Genomic DNA, 11,627 nt, shown 5'->3' on the forward strand with positions numbered 1-11,627 from the left:
TTCATTGAGGACTCACAAAGTTTCGGGAGGCTTCTAGGAGGTTCCAACCGGTCTTTTACGGTTTTGGGAAAACCAGGTATTTTTGTTTTCATTTTTGTTTTTTGTTTTTTATTTTTTTGTTCTTTTTAGTTTCCTTTTTCCTTTTCCGATTTTAAATAAATTCTAAAAATTCATAAATTAATGATTTTGATTCTTTTTTTCTGTTTTGTTTCTTTTTTCTGTTTTCTTTATTTTATTATTTCTTTTTTCAAGTTGAACTTTCCTTTTAATATTTTTCTAAAATTTCAACACTTCTTCAGATTTCCAAAAAAAATTCATATTTTTAAAATTTGTTTGCAAATTTAAAAATGTTTGAGTTTCAAATATGTACAGGAATTTCAAAAAATGTTCATACTTTTAATATTTAGTCAGAATCTAAAAAGTATTCAGGAATTGCAAAACAATGATCGTTTTCAAAAAATAGTTCTCACATTGGACAAGTGTTGAAGGTTCCAAAAATGTTCGCAGTTTCAAGATTTGGTCCCCATACGCGGTTTCTGGGCGGGCCCTTGTGGGGGCGGATGCCCCTGTTTTTATTTTTTTTATTTTTTTTGTTTTTATTCATTTATGTTTATTTAGTAATTCGGGATTTTAAAAGAGTATAAAAGTTCGAAAATAATAATTGAGAAATCATAAAACTTCACAAATTAAAAAAAAACATGATTTTGAAAAGTGTTTGGGAAGTCATAAAATATTCACCGAATTCGAAAATTGTTCATGGTTTTGAAAACAAAATCTGCATATCCAAAAATTTTCCAGAGTTTTTAAAAAGTGCGGAAATAAGAAATTTTTTGTGTATTCCAAAATTGTTCATGAATTTTCAAAACTATTCCTGAATTTCAAAAGGTTCTTCTAAATTCAATAAAAGATCATCGATTCAAAAAATATTTTTCAATTTCAAAAAATGCTCTTCTGATTCAAAAACAATGCTCATGTTTTTGAAACCAAGTTTGAAAATATTCAAAAAATGCTCACGAATTTGTAAAAATATATCACAATTTCATAAAAATGTCACGAATTTGAAAAAATACTCACATTTTGAAAAAATATTCAAGAAAAAGTTAGAAAATTTTGGAAATTTAGAAAAGTTCATGATTTGTAAAACAAAATGTTCATGAATTTGAAAACAAATCTTTCCAAAAATTGGAAAGAAGTTCACAAAATGAAATAGAAAAATAGGAAAAAGAATAAAATTGAAAATGAAATAAAAGGAAATTTTATAATAAAAAATAAAATTTAAAAGAAACAGGAAAACAACAAGAAAGAAAAATCAGAAGAAAATACAAAGGTAAAATCACATCAGGAAAGGTTCTAGAACCTTCCCACAACCGAATGGAATATAAACAAGACTGAGCCACTCGTGGAATAGAAGCCGCCAAGGGCCAGCTCCGTCCTCTGATTGGGAAATCATGCTAGTTCTCACATCGAAATTAGTCATCCTGCATGTTGTCATGAGGATGCCAGGCTATCGCTAGTTGAGATCCCAAAATCCATGAGCCAAGACAATTTTGTTAAAATGCTTGTGACACTCTCATTGATTTGGAGAAGAGCTATCCATGAGGAGCAGCTCCAATAGCCACCGACTACTTTACGTTCATAAAGAGTTACCTGTCTGATCTTCATGAGCTTCCGGTTAGGGAACATCATCGTCCCCCAGTCCATAATGGTGATGCCAAGTGGACTATCCTGCAAAAAAAGAAGCCAAGTGGACTACTCCACCAGTTGGTTATGTTAAGATACACGTCGATGCAGCAGTTGGTAGACATTGTGGGAGGGGAGTAATAGCTGCGATATGCTGCGATGCTTTAGGTTTGTTCTTGAGGGATTCGGTGAATTCAATCCACAATCTAGTTTTGTCGCGGATTGTCGAGGCTATGACCAGCGATGGAGCTTTGTCCTTGGTTATAATGTTTGTTGCAACAAAATTGTCGTAGCTACAGATAGTATAGCAACGGCGAATCATTTAAAGGGATAATTTTTGGGTACTTCAAGATCCATTTTACATATTTTTAGGGGAATATCCATTGTACTACCTCTGTAAAAGAGGAAAGTATGTTTTTTGTCCCTCAAGTTCCCCAAAAGTATAGACTTGGTACCTCAAGATTTTTTGGTAGACATTTGGTCCTTCAAGACTCAAAACCGGATAAGTTCGTCCAAAACCATATTTGGGCCAGGTTTGACCGATGAACAGTAAATTCAAAAAAATAGCAAAAAAATTGATATTTTGTGGCAACCAAAATGCTTATGTGCGCTAGGTGCGTGAAAATTTGTGTGGTGTTTTGATGTTTGAGAAGCTCGTGGTAAAAAAATAAATTTTGGCTCACCAAAAAAATGCGAAATTTGTTTTTTTTTGCTAGAGATCCTCGGATGTTATTTGACAACAAAAATGTACACGCACCTGCCGCACACAAGCATCTTGTTGTCATAAATTTCAGTTTTTTTAGTTTGTTTGCTATTTTTTAGAATTTAGCGTTCATCGGTCAAACCTGGTAAACGTGCTCAAAATCCATTTTTGGGACAAACTTATCCGGTTTTGAGACTAGAAGGATCAAATGTCTACCAAAAATTCTTGATGGACCAAATCTATACTTTTGGGGAACTTGAGGGACCAAAAACATAGTTTTCTCATGTATGAAATGTTGGAAATATGCCCTAAAGGCAATAATAAAAGGATTATTATTATATTTCCTTGTTCATGATAATTGTGTTTTATTCATGTTGTAATTCCATTATCCGGAAATCGTAATACACGTGTGAATACTTAGACCACAACATGTCCCTAGTGAGCCTCTAGTTGACTAGCTCGTTGATCAACATATAGTCATGGTTTCCTGACTATGGACATTGGATGTCATTGATAACGGGATCACATCATTAGGAGAATGATGTGATGGACAAGACCCAATCCTAAGCATAGCACAAAGATCGTGTAGTTCGTTTGCTAGAGCTTTTCCAATGTCAAGTATCTTTTCCTTAGACCATGAGATCGTGTAACTCCCGGATACCGTAGGAGTGCTTTGGGTGTACCAAACGTCACAACGTAACTGGGTGACTATAAAGGTGCACTACAGGTATCTCCGAAAGTGTCTGTTGGGTTGACACGGATCAAGACTGGGATTTGTCACTCCGTATGACGGAGAGGTATCACTGGGCCCACTCGGTAGTGCATCATCATAATGAGCTCAAAGTGACCAAGTGTCTGGTCACGGTATCATGCATTACGGTACGAGTAAAGTGACTTTCCGGTAACGAGATTGAACAAGGTATTGGGATACCGACGATCGAATCTCGGGCAAGTAACGTACCGATTGACAAAGGGAATTGTATACGGGGTTGCTTAAATCCTCGACATCGTGGTTCATCCGATGAGATTATCGAGGAGCTTGTGGGAGCCAACATGGGTATCCAGATCCCGCTGTTGGTTATTGATCGGAGAGCCGTCTCGGTCATGTCTACATGTCTCCCGAACCCGTAAGGTCTACACACTTAAGGTTCGGTGACGCTAGGGTTATATGAATATGAGTATGCAGCAAACCGAAAGTTGTTCGGAGTCCTGGATGAGATCTCGGATGTCACGAGGAGTTCCGGAATGGTCCGAAGGTAAAGAATCATATATAGGAAGTGTTGTTTCGGCCATCAGGAGAGTTTCGGGGGTCACCGGTATTGTACCGGGACCACCGGAAGGGTCCCGGGGGTCCACCGGGTGGGGCCACCTATCCCGGAGGGCCCCGTGGGCTGAAGTGGGGAGGGAACCAGCCCCTAGTGGGCTGGTGCGCCCCCCCCTTGGCCCCCCCTGCGCCTAGGGTTGGAAACCCTAGGGTGGGGGGGCGCACCACTTGCCTTGGGGGGCACTCCACCCCCCTAGCCGCCGCCCCCCTTGGGAGATCTCATCTCCAGGGCCGGCGCCCCCCCTGGGGGCCTATATAAAGGAGGGGGGAGGGAGGGCAGCCGCACCCTGAAGTCTTGGCGCCTCCCTCTCCCCTGCTACTCCTTTCCCTCTCGCAGAAGTTCGGCGAAGCTCTGCCGGAACCCTGCTGCATCCACCATCACGCCGTCGTGCTGCTGGATCTTCATCAACCTCTCCTTCCCCCTTGCTGGATCAAGAAGGAGGAGACGTCACGCTGACCGTACGTGTGTTGAATGCGGAGGTGCCGTCCGTTCGGCGTTAGGATCTTCGGTGATTTGGATCACGACGAGTACGACTCCCTCAACCCCGTTCTCTTGAACGCTTCCGCTCGCGATCTACAAAGGTATGTAGATGCACTACTATCACTCGTTGCTAGATGAACTCATAGATGGATCTTGGTGAAACCGTAAAAAAATTTATTTTCTGCAACGTTCCCCAATAGTGGTATCAGAGCTAGGTCTATGCGTACTTCTCTATTGCACGAGTAGAACACAAATGTGTTGTGGGCGTAGATCTTGTCAACTTGCTTGCCACTACTAGTCTTATTTTGCTTCAGCGGTATTGTGGGATGAAGCGGCCCGGACCGACCTTACACGTACGCTTACGTGAGACAGGTTCCACCGACTGACATGCACTAGTTGCATAAGGTGGCTAGCGGGTGTCTGTCTCTCCCACTTTAGTTGGAGTGGATTCGATGAAAAGGGTCCTTATGAAGGGTAAATAGAAGTTGACAAAATCACGTTGTGGTTATTCATAGGTAAGAAAACGTTCTTGCTAGAACTCAATTGCAGCCACGTAAAAGATGCAACAACAATTAGAGGACGTCTAACTTGTTTTTGCAGCAATTGCTATGTGATGTGATATGGCCAAAAGTTGTGATGAATGATGAATGATATATTGTGATGTATGAGATCATGTTCTTGTAATAGGAATCACGACTTGCATGTCGATGAGTATGACAACTGGCAGGAGCCATAGGAGTTGTCTTAATTATTGTATGACCTGCGTGTCAATGATTTAATGCCATTTAATTACTTTACTTTATTGCTAAACCGTTAGCCATAGTAGTAGAAGTAATAGTTGGCGAGCAACTTCATGGAGACACGATGATGGAGATCATGATGATGGAGATCATGGTATCATGCCGGTGACGAAGATGATCATGGAGCCCCGAAGATGGAGATCAAAGGAGCTATATGATATTGGCCATATCATGTCACTACTATATAATTGCATGTGATGTTTATTATGTTTATGCATCTTGTTTACTTAGAACGACGGTAGTAAATAAGATGATCCCTTATAATAATTTCAAGAAAGTGTTCTCCCCTAACTGTGCGCCGTTGCTAAAGTTCGTCGTTTCGAAGCACCACGTGATGATCGGGTGTGATAGATCCTTACGTTCACATACAATGGGTGTAAGACAGTTTTACACATGCAAAAACACTTAGGGTTAACTTGACGAGCCTAGCATGTACAGACATGGCCTCGGAACACAGAGACCGAAAGGTCGAACATGAGTCATATGGAAGATACGATCAACATGGAGATGTTCATCGATGATGACTAGTCTGTCTCACGTGATGATCAGACATGGCCTAGTCGACTCGGATCGTGTAACACTTAGATGACTAGAGGGATGTCTAATTTGAGTGGGACTTCATTAAATAATTTGATTAGATGAACTTAATTATCATGAACTTAGTCTAAAATATTTGCAAAATATGTCTTGTAGATCAAATGGCCAACGCTCATGTCAACATGAACTTCAACGTGTTCCTAGAGAAAACCAAGCTGAAAGATGATAGCAGCAACTATTCGGACTGGGTCCGGAAGCTGAGGATCATCCTCATAGCTTCCAAGAAAGCATATGTCCTAGAAGGACCGCTAGGTGAAGCACCCATCCCAGAGAACCAAGTCGTTATGAACGCTTGGCAGTCACGTGCTGATGATTACTCCCTCGTTCAGTGCAGCATGCTTTACAGCTTAGAACCGGGGCTCCAAAAGCGTTTTGAGCAACACGGAGCATATGAGATGTTCGAGGAGCTGAAATTGGTTTTCCAAGCTCATGCCCGGGTCGAGAGATATGAGGTCTCCGACAAGTTCTATAGTTGTAAGATGGAGGAAAACAGTTCTGTCAGTGACCACATACTCAAAATGTCTGGGTTGCACAACCGCCTGTCCCAGCTGGACATTAACCTCCCGGACGAGGCGGTCATTGACAGAATCCTTCAGTCGCTCCCACCGAGCTACAAGAGATTTGTGATGAACTACAATATGCAGGGGATGGTGAAAACTATTCCTGAAGTATTTTCAATACTGAAGTTAGCAGAGGTAGAAATCAAGAAAGAACATCAAGTGTTGATGGTCAATAAAACCACCAAGTTCAAGAAGGGCAAGGGTAAGAAGAACTTCAAGAAGGACGGCATAGATGTTGCCGCGCCCGGTAAGCCAGTTGCCGGGAAGAAGTCAAGGAATGGACCCAAGCCTGAGACTGAGTGCTTTTATTGCAAAGGGAAGGGTCACTGGAAGCGAAACTGCCCCAAATACTTAGCAGACAAGAAGGCCGGCAACACTAAAGGTATATTTGATATACATGTAATTGATGTGTACCTTACCAGTACTCGTAGTAACTCTTGGGTATTTGATACCGGTGCCGTTGCTCATATTTGTAACTCACAGCAGGAGCTGCGGAATAAGCGGAGACTGGCGAAGGACGAGGTGACGATGCGCGTCGGGAATGGTTCCAAGGTCAATGTGATCGTCGTCGGCACGCTACCTCTACATTTACCTACGGGATTAGTTTTAAACCTCAATAATTGTTATTTAGTGCCAAGTTTGAGCATGAACATTGTATCTGGATCTCGTTTAATGCGAGATGGCTACTCATTCAAATCCGAGAATAATGGTTGTTCTATTTATATGAGAGATATGTTTTATGTCATGTACCGATGGTCAATGGTTTATTCTTAATGAATCTCGAATTTAATGTTACACATATTCATAATGTGAATACCAAAAGATGTAAAGTTGATAACAATAGTCTCACATACTTGTGGCACTGCCGACTTGGTCACATTGGTGTCAAGCGCATGAAGAAGCTCCATGCTGATGGACTTTTAGAGTCTCTCGATTATGAATCATTTGACACATGCGAACCATGCCCCATGGGCAAAATGACCAAGACTCCGTTCTTCGGAACAATGGAGCGAGCAACCAACTTATTGGAAATCATACATATTGATGTGTGTGGTCCAATGAGCGTTGAGGCTCGCGGAGGATATCATTATGTTCTCACTCTCACTGATGACTTAAGTATATATGGGTATGTCTACTTGATGAAACAAAAGTTTGAGACCTTTGAAAAGTTTAAGGAATTTCAGAGTGAAGTAGAGAATCAACGTGACCGAAAGATAAAATCTTACGATCAGATCATGGAGGAGAATATTTAAGTCACGAATTTGGTACACACTTAAGAAAATGTGGAATCATTTCACAACTCACGCCGCCTGGAACACCTCAGCGTAATGGTGTGTCCGAACGTCGTAATCGCACTCTATTGGATATGGTGCGATCTATGATGTCTCTTACCGATTTACCGCTATCATTTTGGGGATACGCTCTAGAGACAGCTACATTCACTTTAAATAGGGCTCCGTCTAAATCCATTGAGATGACACCGTATGAATTATGGTTTGGGAAGAAACCTAAGCTGTCGTTTCTAAAAGTTTGGGGATGTGATGCTTATGTCAAGAAACTTCAACCTGAAAAACTTGAACCCAAGTCGGAAAAATGCGTCTTCATAGGATACCCTAAGGAAACCATTGGGTATACCTTCTACCTTAGATCTGAAGGCAAGATCTTTGTTGCCAAGAACGAATCTTTTCTGGAAAAAAGAGTTTCTCTCGAAAGGAGTAAGTGGGAGAAAAGTAGAACTCGAAGAAGTACTACCTTTTGAGCTGGAAAGTAGTGCAGCCCAGGAAAATGTTCATGTGGTGCCTACACTAACTGGAGAGGAAATTAATGATGATGATCAAGGTACTTCGGATCAAGTTGCTACTTAACTTCGTAGGTCCACAAGGACATGTTCTACACCAGAGTGGTATGGCAACCCTGTCCTGGAAATCATGTTGTTAGACAACGGTGAACCTTCGAACTATGAAGAAGCGATGGCGGGCCCAGATTCCAACAAATGGCTTGAAGCCATGCAATCCGAGATAGAATCCATGTATGAAAACAAAATATGGACTTTGACAGACTTGCCCGATGATTAGCGAGCGATAGAAAACAAATGGATCTTTAAGAAGAAGACGGACGCGGATGGTAATGTTACCGTCTATAAAGCTCGACTTGTCGCTAAGGGTTATCGGCAAGTTCAAGGGGTTGACTATGATGAGACTTTCTCTCCCGTAGCGAAGCTAAAGTCCGTCCGAATCATGTTAGCAATTGCCGCATACTATGATTATGAGATATGGCAGATGGACGTCAAAACGGCATTCCTTAACGGCTATCTTAAGGAAGAACTGTATATGATGCAGCCGGAAGGTTTTGTCGATCCTAAAAATGCTAACAAGGTATGCAAGCTCCAGTGATCCATTTATGGGCTGGTGCAAGCATCTCGGAGTTGGAACATTCGCTTTGATGAGATGATCAAAGTGTTTGGGTTTTATGCAGACTTATGGAGAAGCCTGCGTTTACAAGAAAGTGAGTGGGAGCTCTGTAGCATTTCTCATATTATATGTAGATGACATACTTCTGATGGAAAATGATATAGAACTTTTGGACAGCATTAACGCCTACTTGAATAAGTGTTTTTCAATGAAGGACCTTGGAGAAGCTGCTTACATATTAGGCATCAAGATCTATAGGAATAGATCGAGACGCCTCATAGGTCTTTCACAAAGCACATACCTTGATAAGATTTTGAAGAAGTTCAAAATAGATCAGTCCAAGAAAGGGTTCTTGCCTTTATTGCAAGGTGTGAGATTGAGCTCGGCTCAATGCCCGACCACGGCAAAAGATAAAGAAGAGATGAGTGCCATCCCCTATGCCTCAGCCATAGGATCTATTATGTATGCCATGCTGTGTATCAGACCTGATGTAAACCTTGCCGTAAGTTTGGTAGGAAGGTACCAAAGTAATCCCGGCAAGAAACACTAGACAGCGGTCAAGAATATTCTTAAGTACCTGGAAAGGACAAATGACATGTTTCTCGTTTATGGAGGTGACGAAGAGCTCGTCGTAAAGGGTTACGTCGACGCTAGCTTCGACACAGATCTGGATGACTCTAAGTCACAAACCGGATACGTGTATACGTTGAATCGTGGAGCAGTAAGCTGGTGCAGTTGCAAGCAGAGCGTCGTGGCGGGATCTACATGTGAAGCGGAGTACATGACAGCCTCGAAGACAGCACATGAAGCAATATGGATGAAGGAGTTCATCACCGACCTAGGAGTCATACCCAATGCGTCGGGGCCAATCACTCTCTTCTGTGACAACACTGGAGCTATTGCCCTTGCCAAGGAGCCCAGGTTTCACAAGAAGACCAGGCACATCAAGCGTCGTTTCAACTCCATCCGTGAAAATGTTCAAGATGGAGACATAGATATTTGCAAAGTACATACGGATCTGAATGTCACAGATCCATTGACTAAACCTCTTCTGCGAGCAAAACATGATCAACACCAGAACTCTATGGGTGTTAGATTCATCACAATGTAACTAGATTATTGACTCTAGTGCAAGTGGGAGACTGTTGGAAATATGCCCTAGAGGCAATAATAAAAGGATTATTACTATATTTCTTTGTTCATGATAATTGTCTTTTATTCATGCTATAATTGTATTATCCGGAAATCGTAATACCCGTGTGAATACTTAGACCACAACATGTCCCTAGTGAGCCTCTAGTTGACTAGCTCGTTGATTAACATATAGTCATGGTTTCCTGACTATGGACATTGGATGTCATTGATAACGGGATCACATCATTAGGAGAATGATGTGATGGACAAGACCCAATCCTAAGCATAGCACAAAGATCGTGTAGTTCGTTTGCTAGAGCTTTTCCAATGTCAAGTATCTTTTCCTTAGACCATGAGATCATGTAACTCCCGGATACCGTAGGAGTGCTTTGGGTGTACTAAACGTCACAACGTAACTGGATGACTATAAAGGTGCACTACAGGTATCTCCGAAAGTGTCTGTTGGGTTGACATGGAACAAGACTGGGATTTGTCACTCCGTATGACGGAGAGGTATCACTGGGCCCACTCGGTAGTGCATCATCATAAAAAGCTCAAAGTGACCAAGTGTCTGGTCACGGGATCATGCATTATGGTACGAGTAAAGTGACTTGCCGGTAACGAGGTTGAACAAGGTATTGGGATACCGACGATCGAATCTCGGGCAAGTAACGTACCGATTGACAAAGGGAATTGTATACCGGGTTGCTTAAATCCTCGACATCATGGTTCATCCGATGAGATTATCGAGGAGCTTGTGGGAGCCAACATGGGTATCCAGATCCCGCTGTTGGTTATTGACCGGAGAGCCGTCTCGATCATGTCTACATATCTCCCGAACCCGTAGGGTCTACACACTTAAGGTTCGGTGACGCTAGGGTTGTATGAATATGAGTATGCAGCAAACCGAAAGTTGTTCGGAGTCCTGGATGAGATCCCGGACATCACGAGGAGTTCCGGAATGGTTCGGAGGTAAAGAATCATATATAGGAAGTGTTGTTTCGGCCATCGGGAGGGTTTCGGGGGTCACCTGTATTGTACCGGGACCACCGGAAGGGTCCCGGGGGTCCACCGGGTGGGGCCACCTATCCCGGAGGGCCCCGTGGGCTGAAGTGGGGAGGGGACCAGCCCCTAGTGGGCTGGTGCGCCCCCCCCCTTGGCCCCCCCTGCGCCTAGGGTTGGAAACCCTAGGGTGGGCGGGGGGGGGGGCGCACCACTTGCCTTGGGGAGCACTCCACCCCCCTGGCAGCCGCCCCCTTGGGAGATCTCATCTCCAGGGCCGGCGCCCCCCCTGGGGGCCTATATAAAGGAGGGGGGAGGGAGGGCAGCCGCACCCTGAAGTCTTGGCGCCTCCCTATCCCTGCTAGTCCTTTCCCTCTCGCAGAAGCTCGGCGAAGCTCTGCCGGAACCCTGCTGCATCCACCACCACGCCGTCGTGCTGCTGGATCTTCATCAACCTCTCGTTCCCCCTTGCTGGATCAAGAAGGACGAGACGTCACGCTGACCGTACATGTGTTGAACGCGGAGGTGCCGTCCGTTCGGCGCTAGGATCTCCGGTGATTTGAATCACGACGAGTACGACTCCGCAACCCCGTTCTCTTGAACGCTTCCGCTCGCAATCTACAAAGGTATGTAGATGCACTACTATCACTCGTTGCTAGATGAACTCATAGATGAATCTTGGTGAAACCGTAGGAATTTTTTTATTTTCTGCAACGTTCCCCAACATGAAAATATAAGATGTTTAGGGAGTGAATATTGCCTTTGGAGGCCGAGCTCCATGGAGCTCGGTTTTGAAAACTTCAAAATTCGTCAAATTTCTTATTTTCTACATTTCAAAAAATTCTGAAAAAATACTGATATACAGGGAGGCATAACACATATGTGTGTAATTTTTTAGGGAAAATACATTGAAATGAAGGCTGTGCAAAAAAGGA

The sequence above is a fragment of the Triticum aestivum genome, chromosome 4A (genome assembly GCF_018294505.1).
Source record: "Triticum aestivum cultivar Chinese Spring chromosome 4A, IWGSC CS RefSeq v2.1, whole genome shotgun sequence".
NCBI classification, from domain to species: Eukaryota; Viridiplantae; Streptophyta; class Magnoliopsida; order Poales; family Poaceae; genus Triticum; species Triticum aestivum.